General features: G+C 36.0%; 1 protein-coding gene across 3 annotated transcripts in view; it reads right to left on the bottom strand.

Moving 5' to 3' along the window:
• The window catches only part of LOC148942120 (decapping and exoribonuclease protein-like), a 62,765-nt gene extending 42,204 nt beyond the window's left edge, over window positions 1–20,561 (bottom strand). For 2 of the 3 annotated variants that reach the window (XM_089102919.1, XM_089102914.1), the window contains exon 1: window positions 20,494–20,551. The gene's annotated coding sequence lies outside the window, so the exon portion shown is untranslated. Of the gene's footprint in view, window positions 1–20,493 lie in introns of all 3 variants that reach the window. The other variant, XM_089102916.1, reaches the window with a different exon arrangement.
• Window positions 20,562–24,499: the final 3,938 nt, after the last annotated feature.

Genomic DNA, 24,499 nt, shown 5'->3' with positions numbered 1-24,499 from the left:
ACTTGAGCATGTGTGCCAACTACTGTGTTTGAAATGAATGAATTTTGGTTGAAACTTGTAATATCATCATTTAACTTATTTTGGAACATAGACCAATTTGCTTTAGTATTGATGTATTTTTAGGCACGTCATCAGGTTTCAGCAGGTTCATTTAGGGAGCAAACTATGGCTAAGTGGTCAGTACATAGACTATCAATTTTATTTATACAAATTTTATTCAAAATATTTAAAGACACAATTTGTAGGTCAATTGTGGAGAATCTACCATTTTTGGGGTTGAAATAACTATTTAGGTTTGGAGGGGTAGCAACAGCTAATTCATTATTATTTGAAGTCATAAGCTCAATGAATTTACCAGCTTTATTTGCTGGTTTATTCCCCCACAAAAGGCTGTGGGCATTGAAATCTCCACAAATAATGACATTTTTTAACATATTAGAATTATTTATATGATTAAAGAAATCCATTGCATCTGTAGTTTGGCCAATAGGGTTATAAAAGCTTATTATGTAGGTTTTTAAATTATTCAGCCAAATACTGATACCAATTAAATCAACATCACTTGCAAAATGTGGAAAATAGAAGCCAAAGATTTTTACATTATTTTGATCTAATAAATCTACCCCACCTCCTTTTCTCTCTGATGGTCCGTCCTTTCTCATGATAGTATATCCCAGGTACTTAATTTGTTGGCTTTTGGTTAAATGAGTTTCCTGGAGGCAAGCAATATTAATGGAATTATTATTCATAAAAAATATTAGTTCATTTAACTTTTTTTCTGTGAGTGATCTTACGTTCCACTGGAGTATTGATGTGTTGTGTAGTTGATTTATTTTTCATATGACTGTGTATCAATGTTCAGCTTTGTTAAAAGTAAAGCAAGATCTTTTTTTGCTTGAATGAGCATATCATCAGGGATGTAGATTTTTGCCAATTCTGCAATGATTTTTGTTTTCTGTAGTTGATGTATGTTCACGGCCTGAGCTGCATTACAGTTTAGAATGAATAAGCATATATATGGGGATTGCATGTTTGGTTGTGCATCCTGTTTGTTAGTTAGGGATTAATTCCTGGTAGTGTTTCTGGTTTGTTTCTTCTTGAGAGGGGGGCCAGGTTGACCTCACCTCACCAGACCAGGAGGCTTGTGTACTGGGTGATTCCATCTGTGTAGGATGAGAGCGAGGGGACGTAGAGGCTGATGTGTCAGCTGGGGCCCTGGCTGCTGTAGGGTTGTGTGGCGGGGGGGTTTTAGTTGGGTATATTACAGGCTTTATTTGGTATTGTTGGGCAGCATTTGCTTCCATTGCTGCAAAGGGGTATGGGATGGCCTTCTCTGTTGCTATTTGGAGTGTTAGAGCTCTTTTCTTATGTGCAGGGCATAGTGATTTATTTGTAGATTCGTGTGGGCCTTTGCATTTGATGCATGTAGGCTGAGTGTTGTTGCAAGTTGCCAACTCTTTAGGATGGAATCCTTTACAATTACTACACTCTAGGAGAATTTCATTGCATTTGTTTGTTGTGTGTCCCAGTTTGAGACACTTCTGACACTGGATAGGCTTAGGTTTGTATTCCTTGTGTGGTTTGATTTGCCCACATAGGAATAATTTTTCTGGGATATTAATTTTTTCCTTCAGTGTAAATAAGAAGGATCTACTTGTTTTTAGGCCATTAGAGTTAGGTTTGACAAGTTGGGTAACATCTTCAACTGGGATTGTGTTGCCAGCCCTATCTGAGAGCCCTTCTTTTAACTCGTGAATGGATATTTCTGGGGGAACATTATAAACTACTACTTTTGTTGGTGATTGTTTTGGGTTCCATTTAGATCCATTAATTGGGGTATTCAGAAGGGATTTTAGGTTAATTATTGTGTCTGCTGATTTCTGATCTTGGACAGATATTAGCAGAGATCCATCACGGTTAATATTAAGAGAGAACATTGATTTTAGCAATTTGAAAATTGCAACTCTTATTGCAGTAATCTTTTTGATTTCCAAGGGGGTAGTAGGGGTAATTTTAAGGTAAATTCCTAAGTTTTGGGAGGGAGGATCTTGGGCAGGAAGAGGGGAAATGCTTTTGATTGGGGAGATTTTTTTCCTTTTTTTAGAGCTTCTAGAAAGGACCTCTTCTCTTCTTCTATTTAACAGCAGGCGGGCTTTTCAGTAAAACTATTTAGCCCTTTTCCTTTTGCTTCACTCTGTGGGCTACAGAGCTACTGGCTTGATTGCCTCATATTTATTAAATATATTCAGATATCTTTCAGCAGATCTTTTGACTCTAGGAGTTCAAATATAAGATGATAGATGTCGATTTCTATGCTCTGTGTGCAGGTATAGTTGGCTAGGCTCTTGGCTGATAGTGGGATTTTGTGGTGTTTGAAGTATTTTAACGGTTTACAAAGCAAGGTATGTTGTGCAGACGTCAGCATATTACATTCAAATAGGCAATGGTCAATTGTTTCATTATTCATATTACAATGCCTGCAAAGAGGGGACAGGGGAATTGAGCCACTTGAATTAGAAAGCTTATATGAGAATGCAAGGAAATTTAGTCCATTTAATCCAGAACGAATTCTATGATAAATTTTAGAAAGATACTTATTGGGAAAGGGGGAAAGGATAGGATTAATCTTATTAAAATTAATATCTGATAGCCTCCATCGGTAAATATCTCTAATTGGGATTGGTCTCCCACTTGGCTGGTCAATATTTATAGCATTTTTTGCTATTTCATCAACCTGATGATTACCACTTATGCCAGAGTGGCTAGGAATGTACTGAAAGTAAGTTTTTTTGCCACTTGAAGCAAGATTATCAATAATACTGAGACAATGATAAGTGTCAATGTCCAACTTATATTGAGGAGCTGAGGCCAGCAACTCAAGGCTTGATAAAGAGTCGGAATAGATGATAATATTATTCGAATTGTCAATCAAAGGTTGGTTTTGCTTAAGGTGTTCTAATGCCATGATTATGGCATTTAACTCAGCAGACATTATAGATAAATTATAAAATAATCTCTCGCCCATTGCAATTTTCAGGTGAGGAAGGAAAACACCACTTGCAACCTTCTCATCCATTTTTGACCCATCAACAAATATTTGGAAGTGGTTTTTATATGTTATTGTATTAAGTTCTGCAATTGTTTTCTGGACAAAAGCAATGGGGGTTAAATCTTTATTCCATTTTGAAAATTCAGTATTTATTATGGGAAATGACCAATTCCATGGAGGGGAATGGGGGAAACTAGGTGCAATAGACTTTGCTGGCACAGAGAACTTGTTTTGAACATTGGCATACTCATCTGCAATACCTCTATACATGGCTGGATTTCTTAACCAATTATGTAATGTGTGTGAGCTATTTGATTCAATTTTTGTAAGATGTTTTATCAAGAGAAAGCTACGTCTCTCCCTTATTGTTGTTAATCCACTCTCCATAAGCAGAGACTTGGTGCTTGTGGGTTTCCTAAGACCAAATATGAGACGTATTATATCATTTTTTGTTGTTTCAATTTTTTGCATCTGGGTCTTTGCACATGCACCATAGACAATGAGCCCATAGTCAATATGGGGTCTTATATGTGATTTATAAAACTGGAGTAAGGTTTTCTCCTTACAACCCCAGGGTGTGGAAAGAAGTCTTTTTAGTATATTTGCTTTTCTATAACATTTTTTTATTGTGTTTGAAATGTGGAGGTGGAAATTAAGTTTTTGGTCAAGCATGAGACCTAGGTAATTAATATTATTATCTTCTGGAATAGTTGTTTTATTTAGAGTTAGTTTTGCATTAACATGGTTTTGCTTCCGGTGAAATTGGACTATTTTTGACTTGGTGGGTGCAATGGGTAAATCTGAATGTTGAGAGAATTTTTCAAACTGGAAAAGTGACTTTTGCAGATTTTACTGTGCTATCTGAAAGGTGTTGCCAGATGACCATAGCACCAGATCATCAGCATATTGTAGATTCGTGTGGGGTAGGTTCATGTCCCAGAGATATAGGGTAAATAGGAGGCAACTGAGGACTGCTCCTTGAGGTAGGCCTTTGGATATTGTCTTTTGGTGTGAAGAGGCTGAACCAAAACAAACAATGAAACTTCGCACTTCTATGAAGGATTTAATAAAGGATACTAGATTAGGAGGTACTCCAAGGTTTGCAATTTTATTTAAAAGGATTTGGTGGTTCACATTGTCATAAGCTCCTTCAAAATCTAGGAAAGCTGCCACTAGGATATTATTCTTTGAGAAAGATTCATTTATTGCATTTGTTAGCAAAATGAAAGCATCTGTTTAGGAGTGGTATTTCCTGAATCCAGTTTGAGTGTGTGGGATCATGTTATTTTTCTCAACAAACCAGAGGAGTCTGTGATAAATCATTTTCTCCATTATTTTCCCCATCACAGGTGTAATCATTATGGGCCTATAAGACTCAGGGTTATCTTTTGGTTTATTTTTCTTTAGGATTGGTAGGAGGGACGAACATTTCCATATATTGGGGAACCTAGAAGATGCCCAAGCGTGATTATAACAATTTAGCAGTTCTTGTTTGTATGAAGGTGTGAGATTCTTTATCCATGTAGGGTGTATATTGTCATAGCTACTGCTAGTTTTGGACCTAATATGATGTATTGCATTATTCAATTCCTGGATTGAAAATGGATTAGTTATGTACTCGGATCCTGGGCGTGGTTGGTAACTAGGATTCATAGGAATTGTGGACAGCTTGCTTTGATTATTTGATGTTAGCTTATTAACAAAAAGAGTTGCAAATAGGTTAGCCTTTTCATTATCATTGTCATAATGGTTATTATTATGTATAAGCTCATACAGGAGTGGGTTGGGAGAAGTCTTTTTCCCACATATGTGGCTTATGACTTTATGTATAATTGGCTCATTTGTTTCTCTGGAGAGATTATTTGCAAAATTATTCCAGTATTTATATTTAGCATCTCTTATAGTCCTTTTTAGATTAGATTCTGCTTGTAATTTTTTTAAATATGTAGTAGGTGTTGGTTTTTTTATGAATTCGGTCCTAGCTGCCTTTTTTATCCTCCATTTATTTAGGCACTCATTTGTCCACCATGCTTTAGGAATTTGTTTAGGGAATGTTTTCTTAGGTGTTGTCCAGGGGATAGCATGATTAGCTGTATTTATTAGTAAAGATGTCAATGCTTCAGCATGTGTGTCAACGGTTGTCTTAGAAATGCATGAACTTTGGGTGAAACTTGTAATTTCATCATTTAGCTTATTTTGGAAAATAGACCAATTTACTTTAGTGTTGATATATTTGGATGTATGAGATAAAGTTTCAGCAGGTTCATTTAGGGAGCAAACTATAGCAAAGTGGTCTGTACATAGACTATCAATTTTATTTATGTAAATTTTGTTCAAAAAATTTAAAGACACAATTTGTAGGTCAATTGTGGAGAAATTGCCACTTTTGGGGTTGAAATAAGTATTCAGGTTTGGAGGGGTAGCAACAACTAATTCATTATTATTTGAAGTCATATGCTCAATAAATTTACCAGCTTTATTTGCTGGTTTATTCCCCCACAAAAGGCTGTGGGCATTGAAATCTCCACAAATAATGATATTTTTTAACATATTAGAATTATTTATATAATTAAAGAAATCCTTGGCATCTGTAGTTTGGCCATTAGGGTTATAAAAGCTTATTATGTAGGTTTTTAAATTTTTCAGCCAAACACTTATACCAATTACATCAACATCATTTTCAAAATCTGGAAAATTGATGCCACAAAATTTTATATTATTATTAACTGCTAAAGCTACACCACCTCCTTTTCTCTCTGAAGATCTATCCTTTCTCAGGATAGTATATCCCAGAGACTTACTTTGTTGATTTTGGGTTAAATGAGTTTCTTGGAGGCAAGCAATATTAATTGAATTATTATTCATAAATGATGTTAGTTCATTTAGCTTATTTTCTGTGAGTGATCTTACATTCCATTGGAGTATTGATAAATGTTGTGTTGTTGATTTATTATTCATATGAATATGTATCAATGTTCAGCTTTGTTAAGAGTAAAGCAAGATCTTTTTTTGCTTGAATGAGCATATCATCTGGGATGTAAATTTTTGCCAATTCTGCAATAATTTTTGTTTTCTGTAGTTGATGTATGTTCATGGCCTGAACTGCATTACAGTTTAGAATGAATAAGCATATATTTGGGGATTGCATTTTTGGTAGTGCATCCTGTTTGTTGGTTAAGGGATTGATTCCTGGTAGTGTTTCTGGTTTGTTTCTTCTTGGGAGGGAGGGCCAGGCTGGCCGCATCTCACCGGGCAAGGAGGCTTGTTGGCTTGGTGATTGCTTCTGATAGGGATTTGAGCTAGGGGGCTTAGAAGATGGTGTTTTATATGGGGTGCTTGATGCATTGGGGGCATTTGACTTGGGGGTTTTGGTTGGTTTCATTACAGGCTTTATTTGGTATTGTTGGGCAGCATTTGCTTCCATTGCTGCAAAGGGGTATGGGATTGCCTTTTCTGTTGATATTTGGAGTGTTAGAGCTCTTTTCTTGTATGCAGGGCATAATGATTTATTTGTAGATTCATGTGGGCCTTTGCAATTGATGCATGTAGGCTGAGTGTTGTTGCAAGTTGTCAGCTCTTTAGGATGGAAAGATTTACAATTACTACACTCTTGGAGAATTTCATTGCATTTGTTTGTTGTGTGTCCCAGTTTGAAACACTTCTGACACTGAAAAGGCTTAGGTTTGTATTCCTTGTGTGGTTTGATTTTCCCAAATAGGAATAATTTTTCTGGGATATCAATTTTATCATTCAGTGTGAATAAGAAGGATCTACTAGTTTTTAGGCCATTAGAGTTGGGTTTTCCAAGTTGGGTAACATCCTCAACTGGGATTGTGTTTCCAGCCCTATCTGAAAGGCCTTCTTTTAACTCCTGAGTAGATATCTCTGGGGGAACATTATAAACTACTATTTTTGTTGGTGATTGTTTTGGGTTCCAATTAGATGCAATAATTGGGATATTCAGAAGGGATTTAAGGTTAATTATTGTATCTGCTGATTTCTGATCTTCTACAGCTATTAGCAGAGATCCATCACGGTTAATGTTAAGAGAGAACATTGATTTTAGCAATTTAAAAATTGCAACTCTTATTGCAGTGATCATTTATATTTCAAAGGGGGGAGTGGGATTAATTTTAATGTACATTCCTAAGTTTTTGGAGGGAGAATCTTGGGCAGGGAGAGGGGAAATGCTTTTAATTGGGGAGATTTTTTCCTTTTTTTAGAGCTTCTAGAGAGGACCTCTTGAAACCCATTATCATCATTTATAGTTACATTAGCCCCTACACTTATCATTGTCCTATTCTCCGAATTGGAGCTATCATTTGAACTTTGAGAAAGTGTGCTTGACCAGCCAAGATGGGTATCTTTCACTATGGCACATTGACTGGAATTTGATTTGGGATCTGGGGGACATTTTTTTTTGGAGGACTTCTAAACATTGCCTATTGGAAAAAGCTTTAAACAGAGAAAAAACAAAACTAAGGCAAGAAGGGAAAATGGAATGATATCAAACCGTCTGCACTATACTATGGGGAGGAGAACACCACAGTATAGCCCTGAGGATGAGTTGAGCAGGATTGGTTTGGTATAACTGCTGATTAGAAGCGATAATAATTCACAAGAAAATTTGTTTTAATTTTCTGAAACCCCTTTTTTCTCACCTTCTTCTTCTTCTTCTATTTCACAGCAGGCGGGCTTTTCAGTTGATAGAATTTAGCCCTTTTCCTTTTGCTTCACTCTGTGGGCTACAGAGCTACTGGCTTGGTTATCTCTTATTTATTAGATATTCTCAGATATCTTTCAGTAGATCTTTCGACTCAAGAGTTCAAATATATGATGATAGATATCGATTTCTGTTCTCTGTGTGCAGGTATAGTTAGCTAGGCTCTTGGCTGATAGTGAGATTTTGTGGCGTTTGAAGCACTTTAACAGTTTACAATGCTAGGTATGCTGTGCAGAAGTCAGCATATTACATTCGAATAGGCAGTGGTCAATTGTTTCATTATTCATAATACAATACTTGCAAAGAGGGGACAGGAGAACTGAACCACTTGAATTAGGAAACTGATGCGAGAATGCAAGATAATTTAGTCCATTTGTTCCAGAACGAATTCTATGATAAATTTTAGAAAAATACTTATTGGGAAAGGGGGAAAGAGTAGGATTTTTCTTATTAAACATAATATCTGATAGTCTCCACTGGTAAATATTTCTAATGGGGATTGGTCTCCCACTTGGCTGGTCAATATTTATAGCATTTTTTGTTATTTCATCAACCTGATGATTACCACTTATACCAGAGTGGCTAGGAATATACTGAAGATAAGTTCTTATGCCACTTGATTATCTATAATACTAAGACAATGATAAGTGTCAATATCCAGCTTATACTGGGGAGCTGAAGACAGCAACTCAAGGCTTGATAAAGAGTCAGAATAAACTACGATATTATTTGAATAAGCAATCAATGGTTTATTTTCCATCAGGTGTTCTAATGCTATGATTAGGATTTAACTCTGCAGACATTGTGGATACACTATTATACAATCTCTCGCCCATTGGAATGTTTAGGTGAGGAAGGAAAGCACCACTTGCTACCTTCTCAGTCAGTTTGAACCAATCAACAAAAATCCGGAAATGTTTTTTATAAGTTATCTTATTAAGTTCAGTTAATTTTTTCTAGACAAAAGCAATGGGGGTTAAATCTTTAGTTCACTTTGAGAAATCAGTATTTATTATGGGGATTGACCAATTTCATCAAGGGGATTGAGGGAAAGTAGGTGCAATAGACTTTAGGGGTACAGGAAACTTCTTCTGAATGTTGGTATACTCATCTGCAATGCCTCTATACATGGCTGGATTTCTTAACCAATTTTGTAGGGTGTGTCAGCTATTTGATTCAATTTTTGTAAGATGTTTTGTCAGGAGAAAGCTACGTCTCTCCCTCATTGTTGTTAATCCACTTTCCATGAGCAGAAAACTGGTCATTGTGCGTATTCTGAGAGCATACATGGGACATATTATATCGTTTTGTATTGTTTCAATTTCTTCCATCTTGGTCATTGTAAAGGCACCATAGGTGATAAGCCCATAACGAATATAAGGTCTTATATGTGATTTATAAAACTGGAGTAAGGTTTTCTCCTCACAGGCCCAGGGTGTGGAAAGAACTCTGTTTAGTATACTTGTTTTTCTATAGCATTTTTTTATTGTGTTTGAAATGAGGAGGTGGAAATTAAGTTTTTGGTCAAGCATGAGACCTAGGTAATTAATATGATTATCTTCTGAAATATTTGTTCCATTTAGAGTTAGTCTTGCATTAACATGATTTCGCTTTCGGTGAAATTGGATTATTTTAGACTTGGTAGGTGCAATGGGTAAATCTGAATGTTGAGAGAATTTTTCCAATTGGAAAAGTGACTTTTGCAGCTTTGACTGTCCAATCTCAAAGGTGTTGCCAGATGACCAGAGTACCAAATCATCAGCATATTGTAGATTCGTGTGGGGGAGGTTACTGCCCCAGATAGAAAAAACAAATAGGAGGCAACTGAGGGCTGGTCCTATAAGAAGACTTTTGGCTATTGTATTTCGGGGCGAAGAAGCTGAACCTACACAAACAATTAAACTTCGCAATTCTATGAAAGCTTTTATAAAAGATGCTAGCTTGGGGGGTAGTCCCAGGTTTGCAAGTTTAATTAAAAGGATTTGGTTGTTCACATTGTCATATGCCCCTTCAAAATCTAGGAAAGCTGCCACTAGGACATTATTTTTGAGAATGATTCGTTGATTGCATTTGTTAACAATATGGAATAATCTGTTGAGGAGTGGTGTTTCCTGAAACCAGTTTGAGTGTGAGGGATCATATTATTTTTTTCAACAAACCAGAGGAGTCACTAATAGATCAATTTTCTCCATTATTTTCCCCATCACAGGAGTAATCATTATGGGCCTCTAAGACTCAGGGTTATTTTTGGGTTTATTTTTCTTTAGGATTGGTAGGAGGGACGAACATTCCCAGATATTGGGGAACGTAGATGAAGCCAAAGCATGATTATAACAATTTAGAAGTTCCTGTTTGTATGAAGGGATGAGATTCTTTATCCATGTAGGGTGAATATTGTCATAGCTGCCGCTAGTCTTGGTCCTAATATGATGTATTGCATTATTCATTTCCTGGATTGAAAATGGGCTGGTTATATACTCGGATCCTGGGCGAGGTTGGTAACTTAGGTTCATAGGAATTGGGGACATTTTTCTGCAATTATTTGATGTTAGCTTATTAACAAAAAGAGTGGCAAATAGCTTAGCTTTTTCCTTATCATTGTCATAATGGGTATTATTATGTATAAGCTCATACAGGAGTGGGTTGGGTGAAGTCTTTTACCCACAGATATGGCTTATGACTTTATGTATAATTGCCTCGAGTGTTTCTCTGGAGAGATTATTGGCAAAATTATTCCAGTAGTTATATTTAGCATTTATTATAGTCCTTTTTAGATTAGATTCTGCTTGTAATTTTCTTATATATGTAGTAGGTGATGGTTTTTTAAGAATGTTCTCCTAGCTGCCTTTTTTGTTCTCCATTTATTTTGGCACTCATTTGTCCACCGTGCTTTGGGAATGTGTTAAGGGAAGGTTTTCCTGGGTGTTGTCCTGGGGATAGCATGATTAGCTGTATTTATTAGTAAAGATGCCAAAACTTCAGCATGTGTGTCAGCTGTTACGTTTGAAATGCATGAATTTTGGGTGAAACTTGTAATTTCATCATTTAGCTGATTTTGGAACATAGGCCAATTTGCTTTAGTGTTGATATATTTGGAGGTATGTGATAGAGTTTCACCAGGTTCGTTTAGGGAGAAAACTATGGCAAAGTGGTCAGTACATACTCTATCAATTTTATTTATATAAATTTTATTCAAAATATTTAATGACACAATTTGTAGTAGGTCAATTGTAGAGAAACTGCCACTTTTGGGGTTGAAATATGTATTCAGGTTTGGAGGGGTAGCAACAGCTAAATCAATATTATTTGAAGTCATACGCTCAATGAACTTACCAGCTTTATTTGCTGGTTTATTCCCCCGCAAAAGGCTGTGGGCATTAAAGTCTCCACAAATAATGATATTTTTCAACATATTAGAATTATTTATATAGTTGAAGAAATCCATGGCATCTGTAGTTTGGCCATTAGGGTTATAAAAGATTAATATGTAAGTTTTTTTATTATTCAGCCAAACACTGATACCAATTGTATCAACATAATTTACAAAATCTGGAAATTTGATACAACAGAATTGTATTTTATTATTAATTAATAAAGCTACTCCACCTCCTTTTCTCTCTGATTATCTATCCTTTCTCAGGATAGTGAATCCCAGAGACTTAATTTATTGATTTTGGGTTAAATGAGTTTCCTGGAGGCAAGCAATATTAATGGATTTATTATCCATAAAAGATATTACTTCATTCAACTTATTTTCTGAAAGTGATCTCACGCTCCACTGGAGTATTGATATGTGTTGTGTTGTTGATTTATTTTTCATATGACTGGGTATCAATGTTCAGCTTTGTTAATAGTAAAGCAAAATATTATTTTGCTCGGATGATCATATCATCAAGGATGTAGATTTTCTCCAATTCTGCAATGATTTTTATTTTCTGTAGTTGATGTATATTCATGGCCTGAACTGCATTACAGTTTAGAATGAATAACCGTATATTTGGGGACTGTATGTTTAGTTGTGCATCCTGTTTGTCATTTAAGGGGTTAATTCCTGGTAGTGTTTCTGGTTTGTTTCTTCGTGGGAGGGGGGCCAGGCTGACCTCATCTCACTTGTTGACTTGGTGATTCTTTCTGATAGGGATGTGAGCTAGGGGGCTTAGAGGGTGGTGATTTATAAGGGGTACTTGATGCATTGGGAGTGTTTGACTTGGGAGTTTTTGTTGGTTTCATTATTGGCTTTATTTGGTATGGTTGGGCAGCATTTGCTTCCATAGCTGCTAAGGGGTATGGAATGGCCTTCTCTGTTGCTGTCTGGAGTGTTAGTGCTCTTTTCTTATATGCAAGGCATAGTGATTTGTTGGTAGATTCATGTGGGCCTTTACAATTGATACATGTAGGCTGAGTGTTGTTGCAAGTTGTCAACTCTTTAGGATGGGATGCTTTACAATTGCTACAGGCTAGGAGAATTTCACTGCATTTGTTTGTTGTGTGTCCCAGTTTGAGACACTTCTGGCACTGGATAGGCTTTGGCTTGTATTCCTTGTGCAGTTTGATTTGCCCAAATAGGAATAACTTTTCTGGGATATTAATTTTTCCCTTCAATGTAAATAAGAAAGATCTACTTGTTTTTAGGCCATTAGAGTTAGGTTTACCAAGTTGGGTAACACCTTCAAAAAGGGATTGTGTTGCCAGCCCTATCTGAGAGCCCTTCTTTTAACTCCTGAATGGGTATTGCTGGGGGAACATTATATACTACTATTTTTGTTGGGGATTGTTTTGGGTTCCATTTGGAAGCATTAATTGGGATATTCAGAAGAGATTTTAGATTAATTATTATATCTGTTGATTGCTGATCTTGGACAGCTATTAGCAAAGATCGATCATGGTTAATGTTAAGAGAAAACATTGATTATAACAATTGAAAATTACAACCCTTATTGTAGTAATCTTTTTTATTTCAAAGGGGGTATTTGGAGAAATTTTGAGGTAAATTTCTAAATTTTGAGAGGGAGAATCTTGGGCAGGGGGAGGGGAGATACTTTAGACTGGGGAGATTTTTTTTCTTTTTTTGGAGCTTCTAGAAAGAACCTCTTGAAACCCATTATCATCATTTATAGTGACATTGGCCCATACACTGATCATTGTCCTATTCTCAGAATAAGAGCTATCATGTGAGCTTTGTGATAGTGAGCCTGACCAGCAAAGATGGGGATCAATTTCATTAGTATTTGGGGTGGGATCTGGGGGGACTTTTTTTTAGGGGGAGTTCTATGCATGCCTATTGGAATAAGCTTTAATCTAAATAAGAAAGGATATTTCTATGATAACAGACCGTCTGCACTCTACTGTGGAGAAAAACTTCACCATCCACAAAAGAAACACCACAGTATGGCACTGAGGAGGATTTTGAGCACGATTGGTTTGGTACAACTACTGATAAATTGAGATAATAATTCAAAAAAATTTATTTGTAAATTTCTTAGTGTTGCTGTTGCTGGTCGTATATACCTGTATATCACTTAGCAACACATACATATATAATTGCTAGAACCATCAGTCAAATATAGTCAGAGGCAACGCTATAGTGTTGCCTATAGTAAAGGCCATATGGCTCCAATGTTTTATTATTATTATTTTTTTTCCCAGAGGCACTTCATATTGAAGAAATCATCGTGGAAACTTCAAAAGAGTCTAATTTGAAAGAAAATTGAGAGTTCTTGTGCCCTTCTTAAGGTTTAAAAGTGATGGGAGGGCAACTAACACCCCTTTCACGCCCACAATTTCCCCAAACACATCCAATCGAAATTTCGAGATAGCCATTTTGTTCAACAAAGTTGATTTTCACATAGAAATTTTGTTCTTGAGGAGGATACTCCCCCCACAGTCCTCAGGGCAAGGGTTGTAAGTTATGCCCTAGGGGCATATAAGGTTTTTATAGAAAGCTTTCTCATAGAAACTTCAAAAACGGCTCATTTGATTGGAAATTTAAAGGGCTAGTGCCCTTTTTAATAGTCAAAAGGGATCGGAGGGCAACTAACCTCTCATACCCACCATTTCCCTAAACACATCAAATCAAGATTTTGAGATAGCTATTTTGTGAAACATAGTTGAAAATTCTGGAAAATACGTTTTTGAGGAAAACAACCCTCCCCCCCCCCAGCCCTCAGGGCAAGGGTTGTAAGTTATGCCCTGGGGCCATATAAGGTTTTTATAGAAAGCGTTGTTGTAGAAACTTCAGAAATGGCTCATTTGATTGCAAATTTAAATTGCTAGATCCCATTTTAATAGTAAAAAATGATTGGAAGGCAACTAACACCCCTTCCATGCCCACCATTTTTTTCAACGTAGTTGAAAGTTCTGGAAATTATATCTTTGAGCAGGACACACCCCCCACAGTCTTCAGGGCAAGGGTTATAAATTATGCCCTGGGGGCATATATGGTTCTTATGGAAGGAATACTCTTATAAACTTCAGAGAGGGCTCATTTGATCGGAAATTGAAAGTTCTAGTTCCCTTTTTAAGCGTCAAAAGATATTGGAGGGTAACCAGTTCCCCCCCCAACCCTTTTTTGAGATAGCTATTTTGTTAAAAATAGTTCAAAGATCATATAACAAAATTTTCAGTGTCAACACAACCCCCAGGGCCTGGGGGCAGGTATTGTAAGTTTTGCCCTGTGGGCATATATGGTTCTTCTAGAAGGCATGCTTGTATAAACTTCAGAGAGAGCTCATTTGATTTAAATTGAAAGTTCTAGTTCACTTTTATAGAGTAAAAAGAGATCAAAGGGCAATTAGCCCCTCCATGCCCTTATTTCCCAAAACCCATCGAATAAAAATTTTTAGATAGCCATTTTGGTAAAAATAGTTCAAACATCACATAATAAAACTTCAAGGTTGGCACAAACTTCCAGAGCCCAGGGCCAAGTGTTTTAAGTTATGCATTATTATAGATAAGGTTTTTATGTAAGGAGAGGTCATATAAACTTTGATTGGATGTTGAAAGTTCTTGAAAAAGCTCATTTGATTGGATATTGAAAGTTATTGTTTCCTTTTTATGAGCCAAAAGGGATCAGAGGGCATCTCGCCCCCCCCACACACACACACTCTTTTTCCAAATGCCTCTGATCAAAATTTTGAAATTGCCAGTTTGTGTGAAGTAGTTCAACAATAAGATAACAAAAGCTTTGGGGTCAACACACCCCCCCCCAGAACCCGGGGAGGGGCTTTAACTTATGATGTGTGGGAATATAAGGTTTTAATGGAAGAGATGGTTGTATAAACTTTGGAGGGGATTCAAATGCCAAACCCCCTAGCATTAAATCTGACCCCCCTAATATCCTCGCACTTGCAGTGCAAATGGGAGGTTCCTCTGGAATGGTTCTTCTAGAAGGAATTCTCGTATAAACTTCAGAGATGGCTCATTTGATTTAAAATTGAAAGTTCTAGTTCACTTTTATAGAGTCAAAAGAGATCGAAGGGCAATTAGCCTCCCCCCCCCCTCCATGCCCTCATTTCCCAAAACCCACCCAATAAATATTTTGAGACAGCCATTTTGTTAAAAATAGTTCAAACATCAGATAATAATTCGGGGGGTTCATTCAATTGGAAATCGAGAGTTCTAGTTCTTTTTTTGAAAGTCAAAAGCGATTAAAAAGCAACAAACAGCTCTTCCACGCCCACCACTTCTCCAAGCACACCCCATAATAATTTCGAGGCAGACACGTTTTTCCACGTAGTTGATTTCCACATTCAAAATGTGCTTTTGAGTAGGAAACTCCCCACAGCCCTCAGGGTCTTGGTTGCAAGTTATGCCCTGTGGGCATATAAGCTTTTTATAAAAAGCTTTGTCGTAGAAACTTCAAAACGGACTCACTCGATTGGAAATTCAAAGGGCTAGTGCTTTTTTTAATAGTTGAAAGTAATTGGAGGGCAACTAACACCCCTCTCACGCCCACCTTTTTCCCAAACACATCCAATTAAAATTTTGAGATAGCCATTTTATTCAACATGGTTGAAAATTCTGGAAATTAGATCTTTGAGGATGCCAACGCCCTACAGCCCTCAAGGCAAGGGTTGTAAGTTATGCCCTGGGGGCATATAAGGTTTTTATAGAAAGCATAGAAACTTCAAAAAGGGCTCATTCAATTGTAAATTTAAATGGTTTCAGAGAGGGTTTATTTGATTGGAAATTGAAAGTTTTAGTTCACTTTTTAAGCATCAAAAGATATTGGAGGGTAACCAGCCCCCCCCCCCCCTCCATGCCCTTTTTTCCCAAATGCATCCGATAAAAATTTTGAGAGAGCTATTTTGTTAAATACAGTTCAAAGATCATATAACAAAAACTCCATTGTCAACCCCCCCCGGCCCAGGGCAGGCATTGTTAGTTATGCCCTGGGGGCATATATGGTTCTTATGGAAGGGATGCTCGTATAAACTTCAAAGAGGGCTCACTTGATTGGAAATTGAAAGTTTTAGTTCACTTTTTTAGAGTCAAAAGAGATTGGAGGGCACCTAGCCCCACCCCTCCATGCCTTTTTTTTCTCAAACCCATCTGATAAGAACTTTGAGATAGCCGTTTTTTTTAAAAATAGTCCAAAGACCATATAACAAAAACTCTGGGGTCAATACAGCCCCCCACGGCCTGAAGGCAGGCATTGTTGGTTATGCCCTGGGGGAACATATGGTTCTTATGGAAGGGATGCTTGTAAAAACTTCAGAGAGGGCTAATTTGATTAGAAATTGAAAGTTCTAGTACAGTTTTTGAGAGTCAAAAGAGATTGGAGGGCAGTTAGCCCCCCCCCATGCTCGTTTTTTACCAAATACATCCAATAAAAATTTTGAGATAGCCATTAAGTTAAAAATTGTTTAAAAGTCAGATAATAAAAACTCAGGTGTCAACACAACCCCCCAGGGCCTGGGGGCAGGCGTGTAAGTTATGCCCTGGGGCATATGTTTCTTATGAAAGGGATACTCGTGTAAACTTCAGATAGGGCTCATTTGATTGTAAACTTATAGTTCGAGTTCACTTTTTAACAGTCAAAAGAGATCCGAGGGCAACTAGCCCCCCCCCCCATGCCTTCTTTTTCAAAATCCATTTGATGAAAATTTTGATATAAACATTTTGTTAAAAAAAAAATATTTCAAATGTTGGGTAAGAAAAACTCTGGTGTCAATACAGCCCCCCAGGGCCTGGGAGAAGGCATTCTAAGTTATGCCCTAAGGGCATGAATGGTTCTTATGAAAGGGGTGTTTGTATAAACTTCATAGAGGGCTCATTTGATTGGAAATTGAAAGTTCTAGTTCACTTTTTAAGCGTCAAGAGATTTAAGGGCAACTAGCCCCCCCCCCCCCTCCATGCTCTTTTTTCCCCAAACCCATCTGCCATCAAATTTTGAAATAGCAAAAATTAAATAACAAAAACTGTGGTCTCAACACATCCCTCCAGGGCCCAGGGGGTAAGCATTGTCCTGGGGGTGTGCATGGTTCTTATTAAAGGGATACTTGTATAAACTTCAGGGAGGGCTCATTTGATTGGAAATTGAAAGTTAAAGTTCACTTTTTAAGAGTCAAAGGATATCCGACGGCAACTAGCCCCCCCCCCCCCCACCTCCCAAACACACACACCCTTTTATCCCCAAGCCTATCCGATGAAATTTTTTAAGTAGCTGTTTCATTAAAAATAATTCAAAGGTCAGATAAGAAAAACTCCTTTGTCAATACAACCCCCCATGGCCTGGAGGCAGGCATTGTAAGTAATTCTCTGGGGGCATACATCGTTTTTATGGAAGGGATGCTTGTATAAACTTCGGAGAGGGTTCATTTGATTGGAAATTGAAAGTTCTTGTTCACTTTTTAAGAGTCAAAAGAGATTGGAGGGCAACTAGGCCCCCCATCCATGCCCTAAATGCATCAGATAAAAATTTGAGGTAGGCAATTTTTTAAAAATATTTCAAAGTTTAGATAAAAAAAAACTCTGGTGTCAACACCCCCCCCCCCAGGGCCCAAGGGTAGGTGTTGTAAGTTATGCCCTGGGGGCATATATGGTTGTTATGGAAGGGATGCTTGTATAAACTTTGTAGAGGGTTCATTTGATTGGAATTGAAAGTTGTAATTCACTTTTTAAGAGTAAAAAGTTATTGGAGGGCAGCTGGCCTCCCCCCACACTCTATTTATTTTTTTCCCAGAGGCACTTCATATGGAAGGGGTCATTGTATAAACTTCAAAGGGGGCAAACTTTTTCACTTTGATATTGTTACTTTTACACCAGTTTTGATACTTTGATGAACATTTTTTTTTTTTTTTAAGTTTGATTTTGAAACAAGGAATTTTAAAAAACTTGAAACTGTTTGCAATCAAAAATGAACAAAAATTAATTTAAAAAAAACTCCAAAAAATAAGTTTCTCAAAGAAAAGTAAAGTCCATTTTAAACTTAAGCTTGGCAGATACAAATACCTGTTAAAATTCAAACTCAACATGACCAGAAATTACTATTAAAGAATAAATGAAACCCAAAACAAACAGAAATTAAATAAACAATCATAGGAAAAAACATACAACGACAAATAATATAAATGAATAAATAGATTTTAAAGCAAGTAATGCTTAGATTGAATATGAAAATCAAGCTTAAACAAAAAAAATATTTTGTTATTGAAGTATAAATGAAACTTAAAACAAACAGAAATTAAATAAACCATCAATGCAAACAAACATACAATAGATATTAATGTAAATGAATAAATAAATCTTAAAACAAGTGAAACTTAAATTGAATACGCAAATAAAGCTTGAAACAAACAAAAATCACTACAAACAAGAGTTTGGGAATCACCTCCTTCTCTCACTGTAAAAGTCTAAAACCTACTGCATCATTGGCACTTTACTGAAAACTAAATGGGTCTTGAATAGTCTTGGAAAATATAAACAACATCAAATTGAATATTTGATATATAATGATATTAGTTGTTGAAAGTTCTATCAGTTCAATAATTTATTTCACCCTAATTTTATTTTTGTTTTCAATGTTGAAAGAACTGGAAAAGAAAATATTTATAATATAATTTGTTTTAGTGAAGTGCTAATGATGCAGTAGGCTCTTGGTTTTTATTTACAGTTAAGGAAGGGGGTAGTATCTAAATTCTCGTTTGTAGTGAAACTATATTTGTCTTGAAAAACTTTAGAAAGAACTAATAAATTAAACTGAATATTTGATGTATAATGATATTAATTGCTGAAAGCTCATCAGTTCAAAATTCTACTATAATTTTAATGTTTATTTTCAATATTAAGTACAAAAGAAAATATTTGTAATAAAATTGGTTTTCAGTAAAGCGACAATGACACAGTAGGTTTTAGACTTATACAGTGAGAGAAGGAGGCACTACCCAAACTCTTGTTTGTAGTAATTTTTGTTTGTTTCTAGCTTGATTTGCATATTCAATTTAAGTTTCACTCATTCACAGATTTATTTATTCATTTACATTAATATCTATTGCATGTTTGTTTATTTAATTTCTGTTTGTTTTAAGTTTAATTTATACTTCAAAAGAAAAATATATTTTTTTTGTTTTAAGCTTGATTTTCATATTCAATATAAGCATTACTTGTTTTGAAATCTATTTATTCATTTATATTATTTGATTTTGTATGTTTTTTCCTATGATTGTTTATTTAATTTCTGTCTGTTTTGGGTTTCATTTATTTTTTAATAGTAATTTCTGGTTGTTTTGAGTTTGAATTTTAACAGGTATTTGTATCTGCTGAGCTGAAGTTTAAAATGGCCATTACTTTTCTTTGAAAAACTTAGTTTTTGGAATTTTTTTTTAATTAATCCACATACAAAATCAATCCCAGTTTCAACACTGACAATACAACAATTACAATACTATCAACATCAGATAAAATCTTTTTCTCTGCCACTTTCCCATATAAACTTAATAAACAGGTCTATCATCCTATACTTCAAAAAATCATCATCAATCAAAATTCCTAATAGGCCCTACAATTGCTACTTAAAACATTCCTAAATTTTCCTCTTTGCACAAATTCATCATTTCACTTCTCAAATTTGCATATTCCTTACATTCAACAACATAATGGAAAATACTTTCTATTTCACAACAATTATTGCACTGAGGACTATCAGCTTTGCCTATGATAAAACAACCTATGCTTAATACCTACATGGGTCAACCAAAAATGGAACATTAAGCAACCCTATTTTTTTTTATCTACTATAATTTTTCATATCAAAGCCAGGCTTCTTTTTCTGGGTAAGAGCTATATTACTACTATTATCCCTCATTTCCTCAAAATGTTTTTGATAAATCCTTCTAACCATCTCTCTAATCTGTTTATATATTTCTGTAGGAGTAGTAAGGGTCATATTTTGTGCTGTTTGTTTGACATATGTCATCAAAAGTCAGGACCCTCTAGAGAGAGGAGTGGAGATGGGTATTTGAAAATATCTTCCAGGACATACTTTAGCCTGTAGGCCCATCCCTGAAAGTTTCATTTTCCTAACCTAACCCCTTTCCAATATAGCCAAAAGCAGCTAAAGTAGAATTTTGCCACAATTGCTTTTATTTCAGCCTCAAAAACGGTTGATTCTATACTTAGTGACTTTATCACAGTATTAATTTCTGGAACCACTGCTGAACAACCCACTCCTAAACCATTTATTTTTGAACCATCTGTATATATTTTCATATATTCTTAATACTTGCTATTCAGTATTCAGTATTGAGAAGACTTCATATCTCATTATTAGGGGGCAGAGCACGGTTGCCGCCGAGGTTACGTTCGTACCGTTTTTGGTACGTTTTAAATAAAACGGTACGTTTTACGTTACGGTCCTAAAAACGTCACATTTTTGCTACGTTTTTGAATTTATGGTACAATAATGTTACGCTTTTAAATAATGAACAAGTTTCACAGTTTCTTAGTAATCTATTTTTCCCCCCGTGAAAAAAATCCGCTGTTCTCATTTTAATTATACTGACATGAGTATCGACATTCTTTCACATCGCGGTCATTTAGTCTTGTTACACAATCACTCGGCTATTCGAATGAGAAAATACCCTCTTCGCATACTAAGTTAAGAACATTCTCTCTCATGATGAGCATAAGATTATCATTTGCTTAGAGACAAGTGACAAAATTCAGTTAGTCACCAACTTTCATCAGTTGGGTTTGAACTTGAATCGTGTTCCGTAAGCAGTCATATTGAAATAATATTGAGAATTAACAAACAGAATCTAGGAAGGAAAATTTTTAATAAAAACAGGTAAATAATAATAGAAGCTATTTTGTTTATAATTTCTTTTTAAATATGTGATTATATATATATTATTCTTTGGGTAACAACACTAACAGCCACACCCCCCCCCCCCCCAACGCCGTACCCAGGATTTTTTTTCGGAAGGGGGTTTACTCAAATATTTATTCGGGGGGGGGGACACAAAAAAACTCAAAAAACGCATACAAAATTTTTTTATATCCATTTTTGTTACGTTTTTACAAGTGAAAAAAACATTTCAGGGGGGGGGGAGGGGCTTCAAATCCCTCTGCCCCCCCCTGGGTACGGCCTTGCCTATCCCCTTCTGATTGGTTGGATATAATATCTGGTTATATAAAAAATTTTGTCTTTTTATATGGGATTATGAACAGCTGATATTAACAAAATATATGAAACTGTGAAAATGAGCCATTTTTGGGTTATAACCAAGGCTATATCCAAGCATTGAGGAGGAGGGTGGGTTAGTTGATCCGGAGCTTTCGATTTCACGCTAGACATTTTCCAAGTATCATGGTCACTTTTTTTACACTATACCCCCCTCCCATTTTGAGGTCCCATATATAACTGTATAAATACATTTCATCTTTGTGTCGAATCTTGTGATGACATTCTTTCTTGTAATATTCTTTCATTTTCTTTTATATTGTAATGTATGAATTTGATTGGTTGATTTTTTTAATATATTCCTAGGGCTATATCCGGGACCATCAAGGGGGTGGGTGTATTTTCAGAAAAGGGGCTATGATATTTGGAAATACTATAAAATAAAGAATTTAATGGTACTGCTTTTGTGTGTTTAGCGTGTTTTTTTTCAGAAAAGGACAATCACTAAATATTTGGCTTTAGAAAAAGACAACTGGACTAGTGCCCATTTTTATGAAGAAGATAAAGTAAGTAAGTAAGTTTATTTGTAACCCAAACCTTGCAACTTGCAAACCTTGGACTACCCCCCAAGCTAGTATCTTTTATAAAATCCTTCATAGAAGTGCGAAGTTTCATTGTTTGTGTTGGTTCAGCCTCTTCACCCCAAAAGACAACAACCAAAGGCCTACCTCAGGGAGCAGTTCTCAGTTGCCTCCTGTTTGCCCTATATCTCTGGGACATGAACCTACCCCACATGAATCTACAATAGGCTGACGATCTGGTGCTATGGTCATCTGGCAACACCTTGGAGATAGCATAGTCAAATCTGCAAAAGTCACTTTTCCAATTTGAAAAATTCTCACAACATTCAGATTTACCCATTGCACCTACCAAGTCAAAAATAATCCAATTTCACCGGAAGCGAAACCATGTTAATGCAAAACTAACTCTAAATAAAACAACCATTCCAGAAGATAATCATATTAATTACCTAGGTCTCATGCTTGACCAAAAACTTAATTTCCACCTCCACATTTCAAACACAATAAAAAAATGCTATGGAAAAACAAATATACTAAAAAGACTTCTTTCCACATCCTGAGGCTGTAAGGAGAAAACCTTACTCCAGTTTTATAAATCACATATAAGACCCCATATTGACTATGGGCTCATCGTATATGGAGCATGTTCAAAGACCCAGATGCAAAAAATTGAAACAACACAAAGTGATATAATACGCCTCATATTTGGTCTTAAGAAACCCACAAGCACCAATTTTCTGCTTATGGAGAGTGGATTAACAACAATAAGGGAGAGACGTAGCTTTCTCTTGACAAAACATCTTACAAAAATTGAATCAAATAGCTCACACACCCTACATAATTGGTTAAGAAATCCAGCCATGTATAGAGGCATTGCAGATGAGTATGCCAACATTCAGAAGAAGTTCCCCGTACCAGCAAAGTCTATTCCACCCACTTTCCCCCAATCCCCTTCATGGAATTGGTCAAGTCCCATAATAAATACTGATTTCTCAAAGTGGACTAAAGATTTAACCCCCATTGCTTTTGTCCAGAAAAAAATTCCTGAACTTAATACAATTACCTATAAAAATCACTTCCAAATATTTGTTGATGGGTCAAAAATGAATGAGAAGGTAGCAAGTGGTGCTTTCCTTCCTCACCTGAATACTGCAATGGGCGAGAGATTATATAATAATTTATCTATAATTTCTGCTGAGTTAAATGCAATAATCATGGCATTAAAACAAATTAAGGAAAACCAACCCTTGATTGCAAATTCAAATAATATTATTGTATATTCCGACTCTTTATCTAGCCTTGATTTGCTGGCATCAGCTCCTCAGTATAAGTTGGATATTGACACTTATCATTGTCTCAGTATTATAGATAATCTTGCTTCAAGTGGCATAAAAACTTATTTTCAGTATATTCCTAGCCACTCTGGCATAAGTGGTAATCATCAGGTTGATGAAATAGCAAAAAATGCTATAAATATTGACCAGCCAAGTGGGAGACCAATCCCGATTAGAGATATTTACCGATGGAAGCTATCAGATATTAATTTTAATAAGATTAATCCTATCCTTTCCCCCTTTCCCAATAAGTATCTTTCTAAAATGTATCATAGGATTCGTTCTGGAACAAATGGACTAAATTTTCTTGCATTCTCATATAAGTTTTCTAATTCAAGTGGTTCAATCCCCCTGTCCCCTCTTTGCAGGCATTGTAATATGAATAATGAAACAATTGACTATTGCCTATTTGAATGTAATATGCTGATGTCTACATAACATACCTTGCTTTGCAAACTGTTAAAATGCTTCAAACACCACAAAATCTCACTATCAGCCAAGAGCCAACTATACCTGCACACAGAGCATAGATTGAACTCCTAGAGTCGAAAGATCTACTGAAAGATATTTTAAAATATCTAATAATCATGAGGCAATCAAGCCAGTAGCTCTGTAGCCCACAGAGTGAAGGTAAAGGAAAAGGGCTAAATAGTATCACTGAAAAGCCCGCCTGCTGTTAAATAGAAGAAGAAGAAGAACCCGCAATACAAAACAGATGCGGAGTAAAATACGAAAAAAAAACAAAATAATACTACCCACAAGGATAAAATAAGGAAACACACAACATAAATAACTTAACAATATCCATAGAATCACTAATATGGAAAAAAATAAGTGGGGGGGGTCACTGGCACATATCTTCCTGGCAGTATTGGTCCTCAGATCCTTAGCGATTTTGTCAAGAAGCACTAGAGGGTCGATAAGTCCAAAATGAGACATAATCTTGTGATTTCTGTACCACCTTGGCAAATATAGTAGGAATTTACAATATTTAAAATAGCCTCTCCTTAGCGGAAGACGGTCTTTATTGCGCATTAGAGGCTGCAAACCAGAAAAAAAAAGAATTGCAGGAGAACAAAAACTATGGTAAAGTTTACATAAGCAGCGGCGGCTGTACCTCGCTCTATTAGGCGAGATTTTACCATATGAGAATCGTATGCACTGCAGAGCACTAGCAACCAGAGACGAGCA

This window comes from Artemia sp. Qi Xiang Cuo, chromosome 17 (genome assembly GCF_049724085.1).
Source record: "Artemia sp. Qi Xiang Cuo chromosome 17, ASM4972408v1, whole genome shotgun sequence".
Lineage (NCBI taxonomy): Eukaryota > Metazoa > Arthropoda > Branchiopoda > Anostraca > Artemiidae > Artemia > Artemia sp. Qi Xiang Cuo.
The sequence above is the reverse complement of the archived record's forward strand: the minus strand, read 5'-3'. Positions and strand labels throughout refer to the sequence as shown.